The sequence below is a fragment of the Cebus imitator genome, unplaced genomic scaffold, assembly GCF_001604975.1.
Source record: "Cebus imitator isolate Cc_AM_T3 unplaced genomic scaffold, Cebus_imitator-1.0 Scaffold234, whole genome shotgun sequence".
In the NCBI taxonomy this organism is placed as follows: domain Eukaryota; kingdom Metazoa; phylum Chordata; class Mammalia; order Primates; family Cebidae; genus Cebus; species Cebus imitator.
The window spans coordinates 545,116-548,828 of NW_016107549.1; the positions used below are offsets into that span (position 1 = coordinate 545,116).

At 48.9% G+C, this 3,713-nt stretch overlaps 1 non-coding gene across 1 annotated transcript; it reads right to left on the reverse strand.

The window, feature by feature from the left end:
- Nucleotides 1-1,232: 1,232 nt before the first annotated feature.
- LOC119466854 lies at nucleotides 1,233-1,339 on the reverse strand. Its single transcript, XR_005195346.1, has one exon. It is a non-coding gene; the product is annotated as a U6 spliceosomal RNA (small nuclear RNA).
- Between the last annotated feature and the right edge of the window lie 2,374 nt (nucleotides 1,340-3,713).

The following is a 3,713-nucleotide window of genomic DNA, read 5'->3' on the forward strand; positions in this document are numbered from 1 at the left end:
GGCTGGAGTTCAGTGGCGTGATCTTGGCTCACTGCATCCTCCAGCTCCCAGGTTCAAGCAATTCTCCTGCCTGAGCCTCCCGAGTAGCTGGGATTACAGGTGCACACCACCACGCCCAGCTAATTTTTGTATTTTTAGTAGAGACAGGGTTTCACCACATTAGCAAGGATGGTTTTGATCTCTTAACCTCGTGACCCACCTGCCTTGGCCTCCCAAAGTACTGGGATTACAGGTGTGAGCCATCGTGCCTATCCACAGTTTCTTTATCCGTTCGTTGATTGGTGGGCATTTGCATTGGTGCCACAGTTTTGCAGTGGCAGATTTTGCTTCTATAAACATGCATAGGCAAGTATCTTTTTTGTAGAATGACTTCTTTTCCTCTGGGTAGATGCCCAGCAGAGGGTTTGCTCGATCAAATGGTAGGTAGTTCTACTTTTAGTTCCTTGAGGAATCTCCACACTGTTTTCCATAGCGGTTTTATTAGTTTACATTCCCACCAGCTGCGTAGAAGTGTCCCCTGTTAACTGTGTCCATTAGTAGTCATTGGCATCCGCTGTTTTTTTGATTATGGCCATTCTTGCAGGAGTAAGGTGGTATCGCATGGTGGTTTTGATTTGCATTTCCCTGCTCATTAGTGATGTGGAGTGTTTTTCATGTTTGCTGGTCATTCGTGTTTCTTCTTTTGAGACTTGCCTATTCATGTCCTTAGCCCACTTTTGGATGGGATTGTTTTCTTATCGTTGATTTGTGCAAGTTCATTGTAGATTCTGGATATTAGTCCTTTGCCGGATGTACAGATTGTGAAGATGTTTTTCCCACTCTGTGGGTTGTCTGTTTACTCTGCTGTTACTTCCGCCACGCAAAAGCTCTTTTTTTACTTTTTTTTGAGATGGAGTTTCGCTCGTTGCCCAGGCTGCAGTGCAATGGCTCCATCTCGGCTCACCATAACCTCCGCCTCCCAGGTTCAAGTGATTCTCCTGCTTCAGGCTCCCAAGTAGCTGGGATTATAGGCATGTGCCACCACGCCTGGCTAATTTTGCATTTTTAGTAGAGACCGGGTTTCACCATGGATTGGCCAGGCTGGTCTCGGAGTCCTGACCTCAGGTCATCCACCCGCCTCAGCCTCTCAGAGTGCTGGGATTATAGCCGTGAGCCACCGCGCCTGGCTGCAAAAGCTCTTTAAGTCTCAGCAATTTATTTTTGGTTTTATTTTTTTAATTTTTAATTTTTTTTAATTTATGGAACGCTTCACGAATTTGCGTGTCATCCTTGCGCAGGGGCCATGCTAATCTTCTCCGTATCATTCCAATTTTAGTATATGTGCTGCCGAAGCGAGCACTATTTTTGTTTTTATTGCATTTGCCTTTGGGATTTCCGTCATGAAATCCTTGCCTAAACCAATGTCTAGAAGGGTTTTTCCAATGTTATCTTCCAGAATTTTTATAGTTTCTGGTCTTAAGTCCTTAGCCCAACTTGGGTTGATTTTTGTATAAGGTAAGGGATGAGGATCCAGTTTCATTCTCCTACATGTGGCTAGCCAATTATCCCAGCACCACCTGTTGAAAAGGGTGTCCTTCCCTCACTTTATGTTTTTGTTTGCTTTGTCGAAGATCAGTTGGCTGTAAGCATTTGGGGTTGGCTGGGCGTGATGACTCAAGCCTGTAATCCCAGCTCTTTGGGAGGCCGAGGCGGTCGGGAGTTTGAGACCAGCCTGACCAACATGGAGAAACCCTGTCTCTACTAAAAATACAAAAGTAGACAGGCATGGCGGTGCATGCCTGTAACACCTGCTGCTCGAAAGGCTGAGGTAGGAGAATCACTTGAACCCAGGAGGAAGAGGTTGCCGTGAGCCAAGATCGCGCCATTGCACTCCAGCCTTCGTAACAAGAGCAAAACTCCGTTTCAAAAAAAAAAAAAAAAGTTGGGGCCTGCTGCCTCAGGCCACCTTTCAGCGCCTCCATTTCCTCATTCGTAATATGGGAATCATCTTAGTCCTGATCTCATAACCCCATGCTCTTAAGAGTGTGGGTTCTGCACTGGACGAGGTGGCCCAGGCTGGAGTGCAACGGCATAATCTCGGCTCACTGCAACCTCTGCCTCCCGGGTTCAAGCGATTCTCCTGCCTCAGCCTCCTGAGTAGCTGAGATTACAGGCACCTGCCACTGTGCCCAGCTAAGTTTTGTATTTTCAGTAGAGATGGGGTTTCACCGTGTTCGTCAGGCTAATCTCGAACTCATGACCCCAGGTGATCCGCCCACCTCAGCCTCCCAAAGTGCTGGGATTACAGGCTTGAGCCACCACGCCTAGCCTATGTGCTTATTTTTATACCATTACCAGAGCAGACCTATTTCAATGTTTGATTTGCAGTTGGTTGAATCCTCCAATGTGCAACCTGTGGATACAGGGAGGACCAACTATATACTGTACAACGTGCACCAGAGAAAAATATAGAACATTTCAGCCTCCACCCTGCATTTCCAGCCACAAAGTCTTATAATGATTATTTATTTTAAGAAAGAGTTTTGATCTGTTGCCCAGGCTAGAGTTCAGTGGCTTAATCTTGGCTCACTGCAACCTCCGCCTCCCAGGTTCAAGCCATTCTCCTGCCTCAGCCTCTGGAATAGCTGGGATTATAGGTGTGTGCCATCACGCCCAAAGTGCTGGGATTACAGGTGTGAGCTGTTGTGCCCAGCTGAATATTTTTAATGGATGACATGGTCTCCGTGCTTGATCCAGCCACTCCTGGGCATTGGAGAAATGGGTAGGAGGTGGAGAAAGGGCTTCTACGTTCCCACCCAAAAATGAAGACCCCGTGGCTGGTCCTGGGACTCTGCTGTGACTTGTACTGCCACCTGGGATTCAGTCTCGGGCACTGCCTGCCTGCAAGCCTCATTAATTCTTGGAGGTACTTCTCAGGGCTGGGGCTCAGCTGGTGTTTCCAGGCCACCTGGAGCTGCTGCTGTTTCTCTTCTCCCATCCAGGGTCACAGCCGGGGCAGTGGAAAGTCCCATGAAAAGAGATGGGTGGGCTGGGCACGGTGGCTCACGCCTATAATCCCAGAACTTTGGGAGGCCGAGGCGGGTGGATCACGAGGTCAAGAGATTGAGACCATCCTGGTCAACATGGTGAAATCCCGTCTCTACTAAAAATACAAAAATTAGCTCGGCGTGGTGGCACGCGCCTGTAATCCCAGCTACCGGGGAGGCTGAGGCAGGAGAATTGCCTGACCCCAGGAGGCAGAGGTTGCGGTGAGCCGAGATCGCGCCATTGCACTCCAGCCTGGGTAACAAGAGTAAAACTCCATCTCAAAAAAAAGAAAAGAAAAGAGACGGATGGTCCGGGTTCTGCCTCCTCCAGCTTCATGATCCTGGGGTGAAGATGTTACAGGAAAGCCGTCCCGATCCAGACTCCAAAGAAAGAATTCAGGGCGAGTCCGTAAAGTGGAAGCAAACTGATAGGAAAGTAAAGGAATAGCCGGGCGCGGTGGCTCACGCCTGTAATCCCAGCATTTTGGGAGGCCGAGATGGATGGATCATGAGGTTAAGAGATAGAGACCATCCTGGCCAACATGGGGAAACCCTGTCTCGCTGGGCGTGGTAGAGCACGCCTGTAGTCTGGGTTACTTGGGAGGCTGAGGCAGGAGAATCTCTTTAACCCAGGAGGCCAAGATTGCGCCACTGCATTCCTGGTGACAGAGCAAGACTCTGTCTCAA